Here is a 24,298-nt window from a genome sequence, read left to right on the forward strand (position 1 = left end):
GGAAGTGAGAGAGACAGCTGTTTCAGTGCATGAAGAATTGGCACATACAGTAGCTGTCAAATAAAATGAGGAATCTAAACCCCAATGTCCTGCTGAAATCCAGTCTCAACCTTCTGTTCCTCTGATCGTATCAGTAGGTCAACGTATTCAGGAGCAGCCAAAGGGTCTGGCCGCAGTGCAATGTCTTTCAGACATTGCAGACATTTCGAAACAATTGTCATCAGCTGTTCAACTTCATCCTTTACTTGTTCATACTCTACTTGCAACTCTGCCAGAATTTTCTCTGTGCTCATCTTCTGTCTAATTGCTGTTTCAAATCTACTCTTCACATCCTGATGCGTTCCCTTCAGTTCTTCACGCTTTTTCTCCCACCGGAAGGTTGAGTTCCAGTGATCATTCCATGCACATTCCCCTGGGCACTTTCTGCAATTCCCATCTGTCATTACGGCACAATGTTGTTTACCAGCGTCATTTCTTCTGGTGCAAGGGTAGTGGCAGCTATGGTGGCATTTCAAGCAGTTAGTAGTGAAAGTTCCTTTTTCAACATCGACCCTCTCATGTGTCTGGATGACTACTTCATATTCAAAGCCCTTGTTTTCCTCAATTTGGCTTTCGTATTTGCCCAGTGCAACTTGCAAAGTTTTTATTTCAGCCATGATTGACAAACCCTTTTGGATGAGTAGTTGCACTTCCTCAAATGTTTCCCTAAGCTGCTTGCCCTCTTGCAGAACTTGCTTTGTCAGGGTCAGACTCTGGGTTTCCATCAAGCCAAGATAAGTGAATAATCCTTGCATGCTGCTCTCCCCTGCTCTCCAGAACATTAAGTCGAAGTATTTGTCATTGCTGCTGCCTCCTGTGTTGTTAGCAAAAAGTCCAGAGTTGTTAAATTTGAAGTGTATGGGGCATCCATTTGCCTGTGTGGCACATGGAATGTTACTTTCTTTGATGGTTTCCAGTATGGAAGGACTTTGACCATCAGCAAAGGTTATCAGAGTAGTTATATTGTTGGCAATGTTTTTCCCAAACATGGATAGGATTGCCTCATAGCTATACCTCTGTGCACAGGTCAGGCAAGCTGAAGTAGACTGCACAACAAAACATACTGCATCGATTGTGTCAATGCCGTTCTCAGTTGTGAGAAACTGTCTTATTTTTTGAGTAATCTCCTTGTCGTATTTGATTCCTCTGCTGTCCCCAAACCCTGGGGTGTCAATGATTGTGAGTGAGTATGGAATTTGGAATTCATCTGTGTGGTGAATCTGATAGGCTGTCACCTCAGAGGTCTGACTGTGTTCTTTAGAAGCACTAGTGTCTTCCTCTACCAGTTTAAATCTCCAATTGTTTTCCCATTCAACTCCCAGCACATAATTGATCATGCTGTTGATGAGGGTTGTTTTGCCCGCACCAATGGCACCAACAAGCATGATGGTTTTGTTTAAAGGATTTCTGGATGATGCCTCTCCAAACACCTTTATGTTGATCTGATCTGTTGATTTTAAATTAAGCAGATACACTGGAGGGTTACCTCCCAACAGTGTGAACCTCTCTGTGTCCAGTGGTCCTTCTTTGGTTTTGGTCTTCAACACTTCCCCAGATTTGCTCATTCCACACCAAGCATCTGTTTTCATCCTGATGGAATATGTGGTGTTTGGTTTAAGGTTCTTCAGAGTAAATGTGTACACTTCTTGTTTGGTTTCTTCCTCTTGCCAGTCATTGCTGTCTACATGGTTAAACTCAATGATGTACTGCTTTACTGGTCCACATTGTTCTGAGATCGACCAGGTCAGCGTGATAGAGTCGGCTTTCACTTGAGTTACGGCCACAGTGGTTGGTGGGCTAATGATAGGTTCAGCGGTTACAACAGTAACAACATCGCTGCTAAGTTTTCCGACAGCTGTGATTTTGATCTCATACTCTGTATCTGGCTTCAGTCCTGCCAAAGTTGTTTCTCTGGTCTTTTGCACAGTGTGAGATGTCCATTCAGTCTCCTGTTTCATCCGGTATTTTAGTGCAGCAAATACCTCAAACAATCTTTCACTTGGTGATACAAGCATCAAATTTGGTTCAGAGGTGCTTCAGACCCTACTCTTTTAGAAAAGGTCGCTATCCAGGTGCAAAAACAAAATGGCGGCCATTTTCCAAGATGGCCGCCATGCAGCTATAAATTAGCAACTGAAACAACTGTTGAAATAGTGATACAAACACTGGAATTGTCATAGATCCTCCTGTCATAGATACACTTCTTTTGAAAAGGCATGCAGGCCACTTGAAATCCAAGATGGCCGTCCATTTTCCTAGATGGCCACAATACATATTATTGGAATCGGTTATGGGACAAAAAGGGCACTACTGTTACGGAGCTGACAAAAGCGTGAAACTTTGCACGATGCTAGGACCCCCTCAATGATTTACGCCTAGGAGCCCAAGTGAAATGCTCAATTTTCATATCAATCAAGTGAATAATACATGTACATATCATGTGTCAGCTTGGATTATCTACCTCTATAAGGTCATTACAAAATAAAATGTATATTGATTTGTGTTCAGATATGTATATCTCAAGTCCTAAGTGTACTGTGGAGTGATAGGGGCCTTTATGCTTGGGAAATTATGAATAATCAATGTGCAATACACCATACAGTATATTGACAAATACTTTATGTATTGTATGTATTAGCAAAATGGTTTTCTGGTCTACTTTGTGCTTAAACTTAGATGACATGTTGGCTACCTAACCACTTAATTTATTGATTGCTTGTTATTTTTTATTTGTGTGTGTGGTCCATTGTTTAAAACATATCTGCCTGCCTTCCCTCTCTCACACACTCAAGTCTTTCAAAAACTTTAAACAACAGCATGTGGAAATGCCATTGGCTTTGGAGGGATACAGCTGTCAAAGTAGCCTTCAAGTCATCAAGACTATACTGTACTGTACTGTGGCGTAGTGTACTCTGCTATACTGTACTGTACTGTACTGTATTACTGTACTGTACTATACTATACTGTACTGTGCTGTACTGTACTATACTGTACTGTACTATACTGTACTGTACTGTACTATACTCTACTGTACTATACTGTACTGTACTATACTCTACTGTACTGTAATGTACTTTACTATACTGCTCCGTACTGTATGCTACTGTACTGTACTGCAATGTACTGTACTACACTCTACTGTACTGTATGCTACTGTACTTTACTGTACTGTACTGTACTGTACTGCACTGTACTGTACAGTACAACTACACAGAACTGAAACATTTAGAGCATTCTGGGGTCATGTACAATATGATGCAAAAAGATGTAGTGGGAATGAGTTATGTTACTGTTACCACTCAAAATCTTGAAGGTTAAAAAAGTCATATGGCATTTTGTATATATATATATATATATATATATATATATATATATATATATATATATATATAGTATATACCATATGAGAATTGTTTTTTAACATAGATATTTCTCTTAAAGGTGGCAAAGACCTACGGTAGGTAACATGTTGTCCATCAGCTGTCATTTTTGAAGTAGCAATTGAATGATTACTGAGTTTATTGTAATGCAACTTGTGACACAAGTACTAGGTGAGGACTTGTTTGCAAATTCAGGAGGAAAAAAACAATTCTCACCTCTGCCTATTTACTCAACACCTACTTAGAAATCATTCCCATTTGATTTGAACTGAAGATATAGCCTACATGTACTGTATATTGAGTGATCTGTAATGCCATTCATAAAGACTGAAATGCAGTCACTATAGACATTATGCTACTTGTGAACATTTAGAATTGATCTTATGGGTTCTTCATACACATGGAGAGGTATTGTCCTTTACCTTCTCTCATACACATAAAAAATATTTGTTATGGAAATTAGAGGATGGAGAACCTGCTACCTTGGACATCATCTTGCAATGACACTTCCCAATTCAGATGCAGCTGAGCGAGCATTAGCAGCAGTCTATTCTCACTAGTGGTGCGCGGGCCGTTGATATTTACAGCCCGCCCCAACCCAACCCATCACGCAGCCAACCCAACCCAACCCGGGCCGAAATATTACACAATGATTTTTAACCCGACCCGACCCGCCCCGCTTATTTTTTGTTTTTGTTTAATAGGCCTAAATAAATGTGTATTTTGATATAGCCTATGGGCCTAGGCCTATTAAATAAACATAAATTAAATGTCTGCGGCGGCGCCGAGGGGATGCGTAATGTCCTAGACTACCAGCCATTCACCCTTTATTTCCCTCTTGGATCAATAAAGTTAGTCTAGCATCTTAACCGCAGCACATCCACCTGACGATTGTGGTTTTAATTCCATTTTTCGCTGCCACATCAGACACCTAAGCTCTGTGCGTGCCATAGGGCCTATGAATATGATATGGTGCCGGTCGGGTTGTCTGTGTGCTCATGGCTGTGAGACGTGGTGGGGTCGCCACCTGTTAGGAAGCGCATGGACAGCGCTGTTTTTTTCCCTCCCCTTGTTGGAGCTTGTGGGTTGTCAATGGAAGGAGAAAAATAAGCGTGCGCGCGTGCTGGACTTTGCTATTCCCATGGAAAGATGACTACTTTCACAGAATTGCTGTTTAGCCAATTGTTATTAAATAAATACTTGGAGATGAATTGCATTTTAGTAGGCTACATGCAAAAGTGACAACGATAGCGAAAGCGAATACCTCAACAGCCGAGGTTACAACGTTCAGGCTCTCAAGCTTTTAACACTCGGGAATGCAAATAGACCTATGCTATTCAAGTAAAACTAAGGAATATACCACAACACATTTATTTAGGCCAATTGTTCTATTACCCCCAACACCAGGTAGCCTATCAATCAAGACCTATGGACACCCTTGCAACCTCTACCTCGCATAACATTTAAACTTCACGATAGGCTGCATTAAAGATTGCGTTTGAACTGATATGATGTAGCCGACATGAGTGTGTCAAGGGAAGGCTGAGTTTTAAAACGGTAAATGAAGACAGGAATGGCATTATCTTACCATTTGACACATGGGACACTGCTACTCACTTTCAGCTGGCTGAGGCGGTATTCCAGGAATCAATAAGATAGCCCTGATGTCCTTATAAATGTTTCGATTCAAGTCATCGAACAACAAGCAGTGATGTTCGGGGCTCATAGCTTGTTTATGCCTGCGCAAGCGTCGCGTGCTTTAGTTTCTTCATTTTTTTCCAATAGCCCTGAAGTAGGCCTATTCCACCAATCTTGACCAATTATTCGACATAGTCTTTGCAAGACTGTCCTGAACATACATGAACATAAATTATTTTCCTTTCGAACCATTCACTAGCATCTGAAGTAGGCAACCGCTCAGTAGAGCTCCTTTGATGAATGCAAGACCAACAGTTCTCTGCTAATAGCCTAACTTAGATTTGAGGATGAAGTAGCCACTCGCCTATTTTCGATATGCTGGATGACACGACCATGTAGGCTATAGACGTGTCTTTTTTGTATTGATTCTAAAACTCAACCGATGGTGGTCAATGCAAAAAAATTTACCGATATAGGCTACTCTTTGTAGACTGAGAGGCGCGAGTTTAACATGCATTTGAAGCGCGTTGAGTTGTGGTGCATATCAGCCCTGCATATCAGGCCATAGCCTATGGAAACATCCTGGGTTGGGGCAAACTTAAAAGGACGGCATATTCGTAACGTTTACCTCGCCAGATATGCATCATAACGTTAAGCACGCGATGGGGAAAATGCGCGTGACTCGCAAGGCTGGAACACTTCACCTTGGGAAAGTGACCGCCTCGCTATAGGAGCGGAACACAACAGCCTTCGGGGGCTGAAAGCAAGTGCATTCATAAAGGACAGAGAAAGCAAAACGGATTAAATAGCCATAGTCTTTGGAGAATGCCATGATATAAAATAATAGATTAAGTCCTGTGGATCGGTTGTCAGTGTGCTTTTTTATTTCAACTGCTTAAATAGCCTAATGTTCAACAATCAATGTCCATCACCATTAAGCTAAAATATTTAGACGGCTTGCTTCTCTTTGAGTGAGAGCGGGGGGCGAGAGAGCGAGAGCTTCACGTGAGTCCACGCTATAGTGATGCGCGGGAACCAGAACCAGAAGGAGAGCGAGAGCTCCACATTGGCTGCTTGCTTGCATTCTGGTTCTGTGCGCAGGGGGAGAGAGAGCAAGCACATGTGCATACACCGTCAATTGGCATTCTACTGTCTCGGGTGTGCACTGATGTCAACAGTGTAGGCCTAATTAGTGTAATTATGACGACTGTCTGTGATCTGACCCGACCCGACCGCAACCCGTGGATTCTTAAGAACATAACGGCCCGCCCCACCCGCCCTGCGGGCTAACCCGAGGGCCCCGCTGGGTTCGGGCCGGCCCGCGCATCACTAATTCTCACCATAGTTTTAGTGTGGGAAATGCTCATTTTAATTCAGACCAAGACTCTTCTCAACATTTTCACAATGTTACATTTGCTGTCAAACATGTAAGCACAGACTCACCCATACTTTCACACTATGAACATTTTTTGTAGTTGCAGCAATCTGGTCAAGCAGGCTATCCCTGCCCTGCTTCATCTCTGCTGAGTTCGGGACTATATTAACATCGTCAGCTAAGTAAAATGTCATGTAATAACAAGGTAATGCATGACATATTGTATATGACATGGTAGAATGTTTTTCTTTTTCCGAGGGCTCCGAGGCTAGAATTACAGAATATACCCTAAAGAAACACCATGCAAAGTTTGGTGCTTTTGTCACTTCTGTAACGGTATCTGTATTATATCTGTATTGCGGCCATCTTGAAAAATGGCCGCCATCTTGTTTTTCCACCTGGATAGCGACCTTTTCTGGGAAAGTAGCTCCTGAAGCACCTGTGAACCAGATTTGGTGGTTGTATCACCAAGTGAAAGATTCTTATGGAATATTGACTTAACATCCTTCACTATTAGCGAGTAGATATTCGCATTGTAGGACAGATGGATTCCGCCAAGACAAGGTAATGTGGTCTGGCTTCACATCAGTTACAATCATATTGGTTGGTTGGTTCATGGTAGGTTTAGCAGTTATAACACTAACAGCATCACTGCTAACAGCATAGCGCAGCTTACCCACTGCTGTGGCTCTGATCTCATACTCAGTGTCTGACTTAAGTCCTGACAGAGTGACCGTCTCCTGGTCCTTCTGAACAAGGTGAAATGTCCATTTTGCCTCCCATTTCATTCTGAAGTCTACCCTGTACTCTTCAGTGGCAGAGTCTGCTTCAGACAACCCAACTGTTATTCTGTCATATGAAACATCAGAGGTGGTTGGAGTGGCAGGTTTGGATGGAGGGAGGAAGGGAACAGGCCTGTCACACCCATCCTCGTATATGAAAATATGAGCCCCGAGATAATGTTCATCATATGTGGATGCTACTGTAAATTTGTTTTGTCCCAGCAGTTGTTCAGTTACGTTCTGTTTCTTCAACTGTTCAAACAGTTGCAACTGTCTCTTCATGATTTTTGTGGTGTTACCTGAGAACCACTCTGTGTTTCTGTTCTGGGGATTTTCCTGATCTGTCTCTGGTCTGTTCTGTTCTGCCGACTCTGTACAATTACACACCTGCCCTCCTGGATTAAGGTAATTGGATTGCTGTATGAGGAAACTATCAGGCTGGTCCACAGAAGTAAATGAAAAGCTCACAATGTTTTGGGTATTCGCATCTGACAACAGGTCATCCAAATTATCGGTCAATTTTACACCTAGGTCCTTTAGTTGTTTAAGGAAAGATTTCAGTGTGTCTGACTCCTTCTCTTTGTAGGATAGCCATTGATCCAGCTGTGCACTGTTGAATGGAGAATTGTCATGTGACTTGAATATGTCATCAAGGCCTTTCTTTTTTCCCCTTCGGATAGAGGGAAGTATTGACCCGAGCCTCTGCATGAACTCCTTCTTGTAGCGCTGACCGTTAAGCATGAAAGTCTGAAGCTTCTCCTCTATGGAAGAGAATGTTGTTGCAGCAGTGTCTTTGAGCAGGTCGTTGCATCTCATCTCGATCTTGTTGAAGTCCTCAATGACTCGTGATGTGAATGTGATGAGGCTGTTGCTGATGTCTGTGCTAATGTGAACCTTTGGAGCACTTGGGTCCAGCTTCACCAGAGGGTACAGCCACACCCTGACTGGAACCGCATGCTCCCCATTCTCTCCAAGCATCTGTGGCAGTTGTCGGTAGACACGCAGAGCCTCCTTAAACGTTGCTGGGTTGGTGCACAGCTGGAAGTCTCCGTGAAATGTGCAGTTAAAATTTTCCACTGCTTTCTCTGCTTTGTGTCTTTCGTCCATGTTTACAGATGCGTCAGCTGTAGAAAGCAGCTTTTTTATCACCACTTTGAGCTCCCCCTCTTGGTGTGTTTTCTCATCGTCTTCAGTTGATTCTCTGTCGAACACAAAGTAAGCACTGGCCCGTACAAGATGGCTGTTACAACATGCGTGGCAATGTCATCTAGAAAAACATTAGGATGGGATACCTGGCCTAGACCCAGGTGAGACATTGTTAGAGCTTCAAATTTTGTCGTTGTTTTGTAATGAAGGGTCAACCGCTGTTGTTTCTTGGATTTCTTTGTGTCATGGAAATAGCTAGCTGATCCTCCCATGTTTACCAGTCCAAGAAGGACACTTGCTTTAAGAGCTCCAGACACCTTCAATGAATCTGTCTTCTCATCAAGTGAGTCTGACGATGTGACCTTAAATTCTGTATTCTGGTGTTTGTGTTCGACAGCATTCTTCTGCAGCTCATCATGATTCCACAGTGTTACACCTGTTGGCAAATCAATAATATCAAAGTGAAACTTGAAAAAGATAAGTGCATACATTCCCTGGACTTTCAGTGTGACTTGGCTAACATGGAAAACATAGTATTTCCCTCTTGATCAATTTGCAACAACTGCTGTACTGTATTAGCCTGAATGGAAAGAAGTATTAAAGTCTGGCTTCTCGCCAGGCTAGTACTGTATACCACCCACAGTCAATTTTCAGAAGCAGGAGAAGTGGGAGCAATAATTGTAGGCTACTGTACTGTTGCTGCGGTCCTGTGGATGGTCCAGAGACACTAGGCACTGACTCAGGACACCAAGACACTGTTCCGGGACAATAGACACTGTCCCAGGACACTAAGCACTGTCCCAGGACACCAAGACACTGTCCCGGGACACTAAGCACTGTCCCAGGACAAGACACTGTCCCGGGACACTAGGCACTGTACCAGGACAAGACACTGTCCCGGGACACTAGGCACTGTCCTGGGACACTAGGCACTGTCCCAGGACCCAGGACACCAAGACACTGTTCCGGGACACTAAGCACTGTCCCAGGACACTAAGCTCTGTCCCAGGACACCAACACACTGTCCCGGGACACCAAGACTGTCCCGGGACACCTAAGGCTCTTTTCCACTGCCGGGGCAGTGAGACACCTAGTTGCCGTGGACAGAATGCTGGTGTGCAGGGACAGAAACTAGATGCTCTTTTCTACTGACAGTTTTCTGATAGGCCTACAGCTGGACACAGCGCGACTCAGCCACCACTTTTGCTTTTCGATTGGGCATGACACAACTCAAGACACTGTCCTGGGACACCAAGACACTGTCCCAAGACACTGTCCAGAGACACCAAGACACCGTCCCAAGACACCAAGACACTGTCCCTGCACACCAGCACACTGTCTACAGCAAATAGGCGTCTCAGGACACTTGGAACAGCAACGAAGTCTCTCTGGACCTGGTATCCCTGGAGAGCAACTGGGTGTCCCGAGACAATGTCCTGGTGTCCCAAGACAGTGCCTAGTGAACTGTTTGCAGACAACCGTATCTCAGGCCATTCATTAAGTCTTTACGAGAAAAACAGAAAAAAATCAACTTAAAGCCTCGTGGTGCCGTTATGAATAGCCTTGTTTCTCGTGGTTGGGTGACGAAAGGGGGAAGTGACAATTAGGGTACTTTGGTTCTAGGGGGAAGAATAATGCGGACGGACGTCAACAATCAAGCGTGAGTGAAGGCTAACTGGAAATGACGGTAATCAAGCATTTCAAACAAGTGATTTAGGGTTAAGTTTAGAGTTAGGGTTAAGGTTAGGGTTCGGGTTAGGGACAATGTTGGAGGAAGGGAGAGATGGCATGAAGCTGCCACAACGACAGCGCTCACCTCCCGGAATGCACGCTGCTCGGGTGGTCTCTCTCTCACTCTTCTCTCTCTCGCCCACTCGACGACAGCGCGCGTTGCCCAACCACGAAAAACGAGGCTATATCGTAGCGGCACCACGAAGTATAGTTGATTTTCCGTGAGACTGGGCTCTTGCAGGACACCAGCAACAGTATAGTGCAATTATCACTCACACTTCCTCTCAAATAATACATTTAGGAGTGTTGTTGGCCTAGACTAAACTTTCTCATTGTAGTTACAAACTACTCATCATTTTATGGATTCTGATTTGTGCAACAGACAATGCTTCTGCTCTGTCCAATGTAATGGCTCTCTGTCCATATCAAATAAACATTTAAATACAAAATAAAATAAAAATGAATATTAATGATTCAATATTTTCTGCATTTCAAGTGTAGCCTGGCAAGCTTTTACATATCTTTTACATATTACATGTGGGAACTGTCTGGTTCTCCAAGGGTTTTTTCTCCAACGTCTCAATAATCTGTCAAATCCCATAAGCTATAAGATAATGGTGCACTTAACTTTAAATAATTAAAAAAGCATCATTGGATTTTCAACCTGGATGCCAGGTTGCTTTCATAGATTCAATGAATGGGCTTTACTAAAATACAAGTGAACCCTACCAATTTATTTATTAAATGTAGACCATGCTCTTGCTTCAGCCTCAGATGTTGGCATAGAATTACAGGTTTTATTGGCTTGTCAATTGGAAATAAATGGCAAATAATTGAGAGGTCAGAACAAAGACGCTTCAGAGAAACGGCATGCCACCATACAGTACAGTATGCAGCTCACCTGGAGTGAAAGCATCCTTTCTGCAATCATACAGCATCCCAAGATGGAATGGTCGTCCCAGTGCAGCCATTTCCACTGTATCATCATCATCCATGTCTACTGGCTCATCTTTAGCCATCTTTGCGGTCTCATCCTCAGGTGAATCCATGTATGACTTTCAATAGTCTACAAGAAAATTACTGCATTATTTAAGGTGAAGTGGTGAATGGCACATACAGTGCACAGCAATAATGAGTACTTTCCTGTTGAAAAGTAACATTTTGAACAATATTTTCATAAACACACATGGTTATTCCAAAAATGCTCATTGAGCAAGTACAACATCTTTTCAGCTTACGCCAGAAAACTGAGGTTAATAGTATAACTTAAATGTCCCTTTTTGTGAAATTATACTGGTGCAAAAATTAGTACAACCCTATGTTAAACTCCCATATAGTGTCTGTTACAAACTGAACTAAACTGCTGACTGGAGACAGAGACAAAAGAACAGGCACTAACACAGTTTGGGGTGAAATGAGCAGAGTTTATTCGTCTTCATCTTCTATTGGGTTTAATGGCAGCTGGAACACAAAATAAGGACACTTCCTTCAGCCCACATCGCTTTAGGCGCCTGAACAAGTCTTGCCTATGGGAATCATACTTCCTGCAAAAATAGTAGTAGGTGTTCAACAGTCTCCCTCTGCTGGCAAGAACACAGTCGGTCCTGATGCTTTCCAAAAATATACAGTGTGCTATTCAGACAGGTATGGCCTATTCTCAGTCTCGCAATGATAACATCCTCCTTACGCTTGCCACTAATGCAGGCCGTAACTGAATCTGAAACACTACCAATAATGGCATAGAAATGTCTGCCCTTTGTTTCTTGACCCCAAAGCTGTTGCTATTTAATAATCATCTATGGTTTCTTTTTGAGTCGCCTCCTTGGCCAACGCATCCACCTTCTCATTCCATCTGATTACCACATGTGCAGATACCCATAAAAATGACACATTCACTCCCTTTTTGCCTACATCATTGAGTGCCAATAGTATTTCATAAACAATATCCTGCCGCCCCTTTGACATTCCCTTCCCAATGCTTTTGACTGCAGATACAGTCACTGCAAATTAAAACCTTTGATCCGCCCACTGCACAGCCATCAAGATGGCATACAGCTCAACTGTGAACACGTGTAATGAATCAGACATTCTCTTTGAGCCATGAACATTCAGTTTCTGAACAAAAAATGCTGCTCCAGTAACCCCTGACTCATGATCCTTCTCCTTACTGTAATTTCCAGTAGACTCATTTATTGGTCACAGGTGAGACTTAAATCAGAAGTCACATGACGTGACTTCAATTACAAGGTAGTCAATTGAGAGCACACAGTTAGTTAAGGCCCTCAGGGAGCATCAATCAACAGTGTCTGAGAAGGGGCCGTGTTGGCCCGAATGTCTCGAAATTGAAAGGGATTAAAAGGGAGATCATTGGTCTGTGTTTCATCCTTGCCTTACATTGAACTTTTACATTTTGAGTCTTCACCTGGCTAAACTAGATGTGTGTGAGTTCAGTAACTTGGCTCCAAAATGTGAAGGTCCAAATAGAAGGTTCCTTTTTGAAAGTGGCACACTGATCTTAGTGAAAAAAATTAAAAATCCTTTATTTTAATGGATACCGGCTCCTACGCGTTTCGACTGCAATCAGTCTTGCCCCACACACAAAATGAACGCGTTGCCAAACGACACACACAATGCTGACACATTGAGCCTGTTCAATGCGCATGCCAAATGCGGAGAGAAGGGTGCGCTACTTGCTGTCTTTGTCTGTCAAATGTTTTATTATCTGTGCTACTAAGCAAATTATGCCTCTGGGCTTCATAGGAATATGAATATGCAAGATAGCCTCCCTTGACTCGTATGGGTGAACTTGGGTCGACACACCTTAAAAGCCTTCATGTTTTGCTAGGCACTATCAACACGGCCAACTCTGAAAATATTGACACATTGCTGTTTTGATAAATCGCAACCAGACCTGGACTGGTAATTTGGCATATAGGGCATTTCCTAGCGCGCCGACAGTCACCAGAGGTCTCATGCTGTTGTTTCTTTGTATTTTCTTAGAATACATAGGTTCGCAGTGTTTGCAAACACAATGTTATGAGGAGGGGCAAGACACTGGCAGCCAACTGAGAGACACATTTTTTGACCAACAGCGGTTTCCAACAATTTGAAGTCGGATTGTACGCAGTTCGTTTTGCGCAGTCAGGGGGGGAAAAAATAGAACCCATGTATAGAGAATGCCCCACAATTTTAAGCTGGGGGTCATGCAGGGCCGGTTTTTAGCATAGGCAGGCTAGGCGGTCGCCTAGAGCGCCATGTGAAGAAGGGGCGCCGAAATGGCGCTCTCCTATGCGTAATTTTGCGATATGAAGTTTTTTTTATGAAGTCGCAATCAACAAAGAGTGGCGAAAGCGCTCCTCACGGCAAAGCGCCCCTCAGCCAATAGTAATATCGCTTCCAACTGTCTCTGGGAAGTCTGTGAACCAATAAACAGACAGTTCTGAGAAAGGGGGCGGGACGAGTGACAGCCTGCGCTCTATTTTGAATTTGGAGACTCACTCGAGAGACAGAGAGGGCAAGCGCAAACAATAGTGCTGCTCTGCTGGATGGAGATTATTATGTTCTCATTAAACCACTCATTGCATGATGCAGGAGTTTCAGAGGGTGTTTTGGAACTATGTGATTTAATCAGCAACCGTTTGTGATTATGGAAAGCCGAATAGTTATGAGGTTACTATTTGGAATTAAAGCTGCGAGCAGCCTTGGCGGGCCCTCGCACCTACGGCCCAGGGGTCGTGACATATCGCCCTGCTGTAATACACCTACACCTGTGAAAAATGAATCAAGCATAGCAATGAGGTCGGTGAAGGTGTCATTGTAGTAGCACTGCTGTTGCGTCCTTCACTCGCAAAGTCCACACAATTGATAGGGATGGGACCTATTTAGTACACAACCTGATCAATGTCTTGCTCTTTGGAAGTACATACTCATTTTGTCTTTTGGTTTACACTCTCTCATGTGATGCGGTGTGCACTCCCACACACAAAGACACCCCCCCTCCCCCTTACACACACACACACACACACACACACACACACACACACACACACACACACACACACACACACACACACACACACACACACACACACAGAGTCCTCTGAACTTAAGCTCCAAATGTTGCTGAAATGTTGATTGCAGGGGGTACTATTGAGTCTGACATTTTTGGATTTGTAAATGTGCCATACTGAACAACCATGCCATGTTATTTTTACAAGCAGAAATGGGGACCTGAAAGTTCTTGTGGGAATTGCCAAGAATGTGTGTGACAATTTCCAAAAGATTCTTACTATGGGTTGCTGAGATATGACTTCACTTCCTGTTTGGGGGTGTTAGGAGGATTTTGATTGGCTGTCACGGCCAAACCATAAAAGATGTAATGAAACCCTTTTACAAATCTCTTCAGAGTGCTCCTGAAATCATATGTTTCAAGTTTTGTGAAAATCAGACCAAATTTGAAGGATTAAGAGCATGTTATTGATTTTCACCAAATCCAAAATGGCGGACATTCTGAAAATGCGTGTATGATGTCTTAGGGTTCGTTGGATTCGTCTAGGCCCAAGAATTTCAACGCTACCACCAGATTTAAAATTGAGTGTGAGGTTCAAAAGTTACAGGCAGAAATGTAGCTAAAACTTTGGCCTGCTGGTTGGTGGTGACTTTTAACTTTGAACTGCTGGTGGCGCTAGAGTGTTTGAGCTAGCGACCTTATATTTCTTGTGGGGGGTCCTGGGATGGTCAAGAATGTCTGTTACAATTTGCAGAAGACTCTGACGATGGGTTCCCAAGATATGACGTCACTTCCTGTTTGGCGACTTAATCCAAAATGGCGGACATTCTATAATGGTGGATATAAAGTCATAGGGTTCGTTGGATTCGTCTTGGCCCAAGGATTTCAACGGTACCACTAGATTGAAAATTGAGTGTGCTGTTCAAAAGTTACAGGCAGAAATGTAGCTAAAACTTTGACCAGCTGGTGGCGCTAGAGAGTTTCAGCTATCGACCTGATTTTTTTTGTGGTAGGTCATGGTATAGATGGACATGTCTGTGACAATTTTCAGAAGATTGTGACAATGGGTTCTCAAGATATGACTTCACTTCCTGTTTCGCGAGTTTTAGGCGACTTTTAGGCCGTTTTTGATTGGCTGTCACGGCCAAACGAAAACATTATCGCAAAATCCACTCGATAAGTTTTGTGAGGCTCAGTCCAGAGATGCTATATACCGACTTTCAGAACGGTTGATCGAAAATTGAGGGAGGAGTAGCGTTTTTATTGATTTTCACAAAATTCAAAATGGCGGAAAAACTATCCAGGCGGAAAATGACGTCACGGGGTGCGTTGGATTCGTCTCGGCCCAAGGATTCCAGGGATACCAAGTTTTTGAAAATTGGCCCAGCGGTTCAAAAGTTACAAGCAGAAATGTCCCTGAAATTTTGGCCTGCTGGTGGCGCTAAAGGGTTCGGGGTGATGACCTATAATTCTGGTTCTGAGTAGCGGCGCACATTTCCGACCACCGTGCCAAAGGGCGTCTCACCAAATGCTTCTCAGACAAAATGGGCGACCCGAACAACGAGCAAAAAGAAGCGAAATAATAATAATAATTAAAGCTGCGAGCAGCCTTGGCGGGCCCTCGCACCTACGGCCCAGGGGGCATGGCACATCGCCCTGCCCTAATAAACCCCTACCTGTGAAAAACGGATGAAGTGTAATAATTTTCTGACAGGTATGAGGAAGGAGAAGGCGTCATTGTCTTAGCACCGCTATCTTGTCCAATTCCACTCTCTGTATCCCTTTGCATTGCCATTTCAATCGTATAGACACATGCAAAATGTTTTAATTTCCACATTTATAGCAATTCATTCGCCTAAAACATGGTGGCACGGCACTTGGTAGCAACTGCAATCACATATGCCAGCTTCGGACAGGTCTCTGCAGGGGGTTCTATTGAGTCTGACATTTTTGGATTTGTAAATGCACCATACTGAACAACCATGCCATGTAAGTTTTACAAGCAGAAATTGGGACCTGGAAGTTCTTGTGGGAAGTCATGGGACAATGAGAATGTGTGTGACAATTCACAAAAGATTCTTGCTATGGGTTGCTGAGATATGACTTCACTTCCTGTTTGGGGGTGTTAGGAGGATTTTGATTGGCTGTCTTGGCCAAACCGTAAAAGATGTAATAAAACCCTTTCACAAATCTCTTCAGAGTGGTCCTGAAATCATATGTATCAAGTTTTGAGAAAATCAGACCGAATTTGAAGGATTAGGACCACGTTATCGATTTTCACCAAATCCGAAATGGCGGACATTCTGAAAATGCGGGTATGATGTCATGGGGTTCGTTGGATTCGTCTTGGCCCAAGGATTTCAACGCTACCACTAGAATTAAAATTGAGCATGCGGTTCAAAAGTTACAGGCAGAAATGTAGCTAAAACTTTGGCCTGCTGTTGGGTGGTGACTTTGAACTTTGAACTGCTGGTGGCGCTAGAGTGTTTGAGCTATCGACCTGATATTTCTTGTGGGGGGTCATGGGATGGTCAAAGATGTCTGTTACAATTTACAGATGGTTCTGACCATGGGTTCCCAAGATATGACGTCACTTCCTGTATGGCAATTTAATCCAAAATGGCGGACATTCTATAATGGCGGATATGATGTCATAGGGTTTGTTGGATTCGGCTTGGCCCAAGGATTTCAACGCTACCCCTGGATTTAAAATTGAGCGTGCGGTTCAAAAGTTACAGCTAGAAATGTAGCTAAAACTTTGACCTGCTGGTGGCGCTAGAGAGTTTGAGCTAGCGACCTGAATTTTTTTGTGGTCGTTCATGGTATTGACGGGAATGTCTGTGACAATTTACAGAACATTGTGACGATGGGTTCCCAAGATATGACTTCACTTCCTGTTTGGCGAGTTTTAATCGATTTTTAGGCCGTTTTTGATTGGCTGTCAAGGCCAAACGAAAAGATTATCGCAAAATCCATTCGATAACTTTTGTGAGGCTCAGTCCAGAGATGCTATATACCGACTTTCAGAACGGTTGATCAAAAATTGCGGGAAAAATAGCGTTTTTATTGATTTTCACAAAATTCAAAATGGCGGGAAAACTATCCTGGCGGAAAATGACGTCATTGGGTGCGTTGGATTCGTCTCGGCCCAAGGATTCCAGGGATACCAAGTTTATGAAAATTGGCCCAGCGGTTCAAAAGTTACAAGCAGAAATGTTCCTGAAATTTTGGCCTGCTGGTGGCGCTAGAGGGTTGGGGGTGAGAACCTATAATTCTGGTTCTGAGTAGCGGCGCACATTTCCGGCCACCGTGCCAAAGGGCGTCTCACCAAATGCTTCTCAGACAAAATGGGCGACCCGAACAACGACCAAAAAGAAAAATAATAATAATAATAATAATCCGAGCAAGAACAATAGGGCCTCGCACCCTCCGGTGCTCGGGCCCTAATAATCCGAGGGAGAACAATAGGGCCTCGCACCCTCCGGTGCTCGGGCCCTAATTAGAGAGAGAAAGAGCTTTGTTTTTGATCAGAGAAATCGCTAGTTAGCATGCTAACATTAGCCAAGTATGCCAAGCAATGAAATCCAGTAAAGTAGCTGTTAGTAGCCTACTCACTACTCACTAACACCCACCTGATATCATAATAGGCCTACTTGCTTAGGTTGACAAGCAATGTAAAGTAAGACTGGTGCAATGTTTAAAACAATTTTAGCTGCCATATCTCCTTCCATCCACATGAATTACCTGCTTGTTGTAAGCTTAAAAAAACATTAATTTCCAGACCAGAATGACATAGCCTACATTAATCATGTAACAGAACCATGCACAGCAGACAAGTGAGGCTATTTACTATATTTTGTATATTATGAAATTCAATAGCGTGACAGCTCTTCTCCCTTTCTCTCACCCTGTCCCTCCAGTTCAAACACATAGATACCCCCCTTCTCATTCTCCTACTCACAAATGCACCACTATTTCCAGTCCAGAAATGAAATTGGTTTGGAAGACAGCACAAATGTGTAGCTTATTAAAATTGTTATGCTGCCATGCTTTGTGATGCTGTAGGTAGTGTAGATCAATGCAGACCTCCTTGGTAGGCTTATTGTCTACACATGCATTTTACATGCAAATGTAGGCCTACTGTATCACTCTCCTGGCATTTCAATTTCACGTTACAATTCAAACACATTGATAACCTCCATCTCATCTGGGGTTGGGGGCCCCACCACCATCACATCCAACATACCACACAGTGAAGCTACTTTCATGCGACTCAATCTGATGTGTTGGTCGGCTGTCAAAAGAACCACAAATCCATTTGATGAAAAACGGTTATTGTTCTTGATGCTAGGCTATATAGTTAAGCTTACTACGGATATTACTCTTGTGATCTGTAAGGTATAAGAAAGGGGGGGGGGGGGGGGCGGGGGGGGGCGCCAGAACTCAAACTCGCCTAGGGCACCAAATAAGCCAGAACCGGCCCTGGGGTCATGCAAAAACGTCCAGGCTTTTTTTTTTTGCCAGAGTCCAATCAGAACATGGGAATTGTGCATTAGAATAACTGCGCTCTTGGGAGTTGTGCATGGGGACCAACAGTGCACATCATTGAAGCAGATAAATATACTGTACCCATTTGGGAAGCAGCAGAATAATCCATTTCTAATCATTATCAGTCAGGATCAGAAGCTACTGTACATGAGTAGTTTATGGCAGAGAAGTGATGCATTCATTTCCATGTAACACAGAAATTTTTGAAGGAGGAAGTCTGCGCACTTAAAATCCTTTGTGTTGTTTTTTATTATTTCATGGCTGGATGGATGGAAACGTAATCCAACCATGAAATAATAAAAGACAATAAAAAGGAACTTCATGTAACGCTGAAAACCTTTTTACTTATAATAGCCTTAACACAATTTAGTGTACGCTGTATAAGACAGCATTTGATATGATGAACCATCCAAAAGTTTAATTACGTACAGATCAGTATTTAAAATCACCAACAAGGAACAAAACAGAGAAAAAAATGTGAAAATTACATTTTCTTATGGCTAGAATTGCTGTAAATCCTGTGACTTACCGCAGGGTGTCGGGCTGGTTTTCTTGAGCTGTAGTTCAGTCTGGTTGTCTGAGGAGCGGTTGATTGTGAGAGTGTGCAGACTGCCGATTTCTTTGTCACACAAGAAAGTGAAAGCAAAGTTTATGCAGGCGTGCTAGAGGTGTGGTTTCTTATTAATTTAAGATTAAGATAAGTGTCACAAGTCTCACAAGCTGTATAGATCTGTTGCGATAATCATTATTGTTAGCAGATAAACTTGCAGTAGGCTACAGCACACTTAACCTTCATGTCTTCACACAAAGTTTTTGATTTTATTGAATAGCTCTTCTCCCTTCTGTGTTTATGATCTTCTAACTTACAACAGCAACATTATTTTTTTTCACTGATGTGTAACCTCTATAAGTTGTAGAACATTATAGGTTAGGCTACACGGTAGACATGATAGTTAGGCAACTTTCATGTCTTTTAAGGAGCACATTAGGAATGCACTTTTTAAAAAAGTAGCCAACAGTGGGCTACAAAACAATAGGCTCTGCACTAATGTTCCTTAAAATAAGATGTCAGATACTGTGCAGTCTGTAGGCTATGCAAATAATGGTGGTGGTTAGTTGATTATTTCAATATGTGTTGTGGTCATCAGAATTGTTTGGGATCAGCTTCCAGATGATAATACTGGTCCTGGCCTACTGTATTGGTAGCTGTATATCCAGCTATACTCGGATTCATCCTTTCAATGATTTTAGCTTATTCTCTACTGTTATCTTTTACTGTTTTTTATTTTTATTTTTTGGGGTGGCTTATATTATTTTGATGACAGGACAGTATGAGACAGACAGGAAATGCGGATATCACCATGAAACTTAACCTGGTGATTACTCACATATTTATAAGAAATAATTGTGTTGCAAGTTTTCTGAAATGTTATGTTTAATTGTGGTAATTAGACCATATCTAATTCAACACGCACTACATTTCTAAATGCAAAAACTGAAAATCTGAAAAAGCCAGGCTCAACATTCGTCTTTCATTTTTTTAAAAGTGAGCTAAAAGATATCTTAACCTGCTCATTAAACACCTCCATTTGATTTAAATAGAGTTGTATGTTTCCCATGTTCTTCCAGACATTCTTTGAGTCTGATAATATCATTCATGTATCTTGTCAAGGTCAGCTGTCCTCAACTCATAGCCTCTCCACAGGGGTGTCCCAAGAGCAGGTGCTAGGGCTCCTATTTGCCATGTAGCCTACACGTAACTGGGCCATGCTATCTGTTCTCACAGCTTCTCATACTACTGTTACAGTTACACTGATGAAGCAGAGTCATACCTGTAATTTGAGCCAGATGACTCCACGATCTACGCACATTTCTTCTTGCCTCTCTGAATTATCCACAAATATAAAGGAATGGCACCTTCAGTTGAACCTCTCTCAAACTGCACTGCTGGTGATCCCAGCCAAAGGTTCAAGCTGCCATGGTATCAAACTCAATATTATGGACTCTGATACTGTTGCCCCGAACAAGGTCACAAGAAACCAAGGTGTCATTATTGATGACCATCTATCATTCTGACCACATAGCCTCAGTGTTCAAGTCATGCTGCTTGTCACTGTTCAATATACATAAAAATTAGACCATACCTGATCTAATATATCATTCAACTTCTTGTACAGGCCATGGTCATCTCTGACCTCAACTACTGCAACTCCCTCCTGACTGGTCTTCCAGCTTGCGCAATAAGACCTGAGCAAATGCCACTGCATGTCATTGTTTTTTTGCTGCTCAAATTGAATACAAGGATCTGACCCTTGCCTACAAAGCTACAACAGGCCCAGCTCTGGCTTAACAGGACATTGTGTTCCTCCAGTTCAAACCATTTCACTTTTCCCTCTACAAGTAGGCCTAGTGGCTCCTGTTTGTTCAGTCCAGCTGCTGAAACACCCAGTGACTGTTAGATCTGACTCGGGGATTGAACCCGGGTCGCTGGCTTAGCAGGCTGGAGTGCTAACCACTGTGCTATGGTCCAGATAAAGTTCAAACTCAAATGCAGAGGTTCAAATCAAAAATGTTGTCTTGTTTATTCCACAAAAACTCAGAAGATCCACAACAGAGTCCAAAAATCAGTTCAGCAAAAACCGAGGGAAAAAACAGAAAATCCAAAATTAGAAAAATTGCTTGGCAACCAAAAAGCACTTTAAAAATCAAAACATCAAAAACTACGAGCAGCAAAGTCCAAGAACACAGAAGTTTGTCAAAAAATTCAAAAGCGCTCACCATGGCCGTGTGGAGTCGACAAAGTCTCAGCGGCCAACAAACAGAAAATCAGAACTTAAATACACCAACTAATTGGTCACATGACGAAAACTCATTAACCACAGGTGGTGAGGAACAAAAATGGAGGGAAACACAAAAGAAGGGTGTGGCATGGAGCACATGGCAAACCAAAACACAAGATCAAGCACATGTCACAAAAAACAAAACAAACAAGGCAGGTAAGTGTTCAACAGTGACCCCTTGAGGTCAAAAAGGGACAGAGCACCCTAACAGGACCCCCCCCTCTAAGAACGTCTCCGGACGTTCTGTGGACGGTCAGGGTGGGTGCGATGAAAGTCTGTACAAAGAGTCTTGTCCACAATGTTCCGGGCTGGGACCCAAGAGCGCTCCTCTGGGCCGTAGCCCTCCCAGTCAACCAAGTACTGGAGCCCCCCACGGACACGGCGGGAGTCGATGAGCCGGCGGACAGTGAAAACCGGCCCACCACCGATGACACGGGGAGGGGGCGGGGCCTTGGGGGCAGGCGCATGAGGGGAGGATAGGACAGGGCGCAAGAGGGAAACATGAAAAGTGGGGTGAATCCTGAGGGACCGGGGCAACTGGAGCCGATAGGCGACCGGGTTGACCCTACGAATCACCTTAAAAGGGCCGACGAAGCGGGGAGCCAGCTTCCGGGACTCCACGCGCAGGGGCAGGTCTTTGGAGGACAGCCATACCCTTTGGCCTGGGCGGAAATGCTGGGCCGGCCGCCGGCGACGGTTGGCCTGGGTCTGGGCGGACCTGGAGCTCCGCAACAGCGCTCGGCGGGTCTTGTTCCACACCCTCCGGCAGCGCCGCATGTGATGTTGGACAGAAGGAACCCCAGCATCGACCTCCTGCTCCGGAAACAGCGGGGGTTGGAAGCCGAACTGGCACTGGAAGGGCGACATCCCCGTTGCCGACGATTGCAAGGTGTTGTGAGCGTATTCCGCCCACGGCAGCCAGGAACACCAGGACGCTGGATTGTCCCTCGCCAGGCTCCTCAGGGTTGTCTCCAGGTCTTGATTGAGCCTCTCCGTTTGCCCGTTCGACTGAGGGTGGAAGCCCGAGGAGAGGCTGGCCGTGGCCCCCAGGAGTCTGCAGAACGCCCGCCACACCTGGGATGTGAACTGTGGTCCCCGGTCCGACACAATGTCCTGGGGAAGCCCGAAGACTCGGAAGACATGGGTAAAGATTAGAGAAGCAGTTTCAAAGGCAGAAGGTAATTTAGGCAGAGGAATAAATCGGCAGGCTTTAGAGAACCTGTCGATGACTACAAAAATGACAGTATTACCTTCGGACTTTGGGAGACCAGTGACGAAGTCTGCAGACACATGGGACCACGGCCGCCTCGGGATGGGCAGAGGGCGGAGCAGGCCTTGAGGAAGCTGGCGAGGAGTTTTGCTCTGCGTACAGACTGGGCAGGCCATCGCAAAGGTCCTCACGTCCTGTTCCATGTCCGGCCACCAGAACCTTCTCTGGAGGAACTCAAAGGTCCTTTTAGACCCCGGGTGAGCCGTGAGATGGGACGAGTGCCCCCACTGGAGAACTTTGGGCCGTACCCGTAGAGGCACATAGAGCAGGCCCGGAGGACCGGTTCCAGGGTCCGGTTCTTGTCGCTGAGCCTGCCTCACCTCTCTCTCAACACCCCAGCGGACCGGAGCCACAATCCGTGAGGTCGGGATGATTGTGGCTACCTCTCTCTCCTCCCCAGGTGCGGAGAACTGCCTCGACAGAGCATCCGGCTTGGTGTTTTTTGAGCCTGGGCGATAAGAGAGTGTATAGTCAAAGCGGCTGAAGAACAAGGCCCACCGTGCTTGCCGAGGGTTCAGTCGCTTGGCTTGCTTGAGATACTCCAGGTTTTTATGGTCGGTCCACACAAGAAAAGGATGCTGGGCTCCCTCCAGCCAATGTCTCCACTCATCCAGAGCCATCTTCACTGCAAGCAGCTCTCGGTCACCCACATCGTAGCGGGATTCAGTGGGGCTCAGACGACGTGAAAAGTAAGCACATGGGTGCAGTTTGCCACTGGACCGCTGGGAGAGGACTGCCCCAACGCCAATGTTCGACGCATCCATCTCCACCACGAATGGCAACGAAGGGTCAGGGAGTACCAGGACTGGTGCAGAGGTGAAGCGGAGTTTGAGGTTCTTAAAAGCTTTCTCAGCCTCAGGTGTCCAGAGAAAAGATGTGCCCGTCTTCCTTGTTAGCGCTGAGATTGGTGCCGCCACTGTGCTGAAGTTTCTGATGAACTTTCGATAAAAATTCGCAAACCCCAGGAATTGTTGGACCTCCTTGATTGACCTAGGTGTAGGCCAATTTTGCACCGCTCTGGTTTTGCTTGGATCCATCTGAATCTGTCCTTTCCCCAGTATGAATCCAAGGAAAGAGGTTTGGGAAACATGGAATTCGCACTTGGGTGCCTTAACGTAGAGATGATTCTTCAACAGCCTCTGGAGAACGCTCCGGACATGATGGTGGTGTTCTTGTAGTGACTTAGAGAATATCAAAATGTCGTCAAGGTAAACGAAAACAAAGCGGTTTATCATGTCCCTTAGTACGTCATTTATGAGTGCCTGGAAGACAGCTGGAGCATTGGTTAATCCAAATGGCATAACTTGGTATTCATAATGTCCAGATGGTGTATTGAAGGCTGTTTTCCACTCATCACCTTGTCGGATGCGAACCAGGTGGTAGGCGTTGCGCAGATCCAGTTTAGAAAACACAGTGGCCCCCTGTAGCAGATCATAGGCGGTGGACATCAGTGGTAGTGGGTAGCGATTTCGGATGGTGACTTTGTTCAAGCCCCGGTAGTCAATACAGGGGCGTAGGCTGCCATCTTTCTTGCCAATGA

At 44.3% G+C, this 24,298-nt stretch overlaps 1 pseudogene; it reads right to left on the minus strand.

The window, feature by feature from the left end:
• Positions 1-1,047: 1,047 nt before the first annotated feature.
• Positions 1,048-11,086, minus strand: LOC134469838 (verrucotoxin subunit beta-like; annotated as a pseudogene).
• Positions 11,087-24,298: the final 13,212 nt, after the last annotated feature.

This window comes from Engraulis encrasicolus, chromosome 19 (assembly GCF_034702125.1).
Source record: "Engraulis encrasicolus isolate BLACKSEA-1 chromosome 19, IST_EnEncr_1.0, whole genome shotgun sequence".
Taxonomy (NCBI): Eukaryota; Metazoa; Chordata; class Actinopteri; order Clupeiformes; family Engraulidae; genus Engraulis; species Engraulis encrasicolus.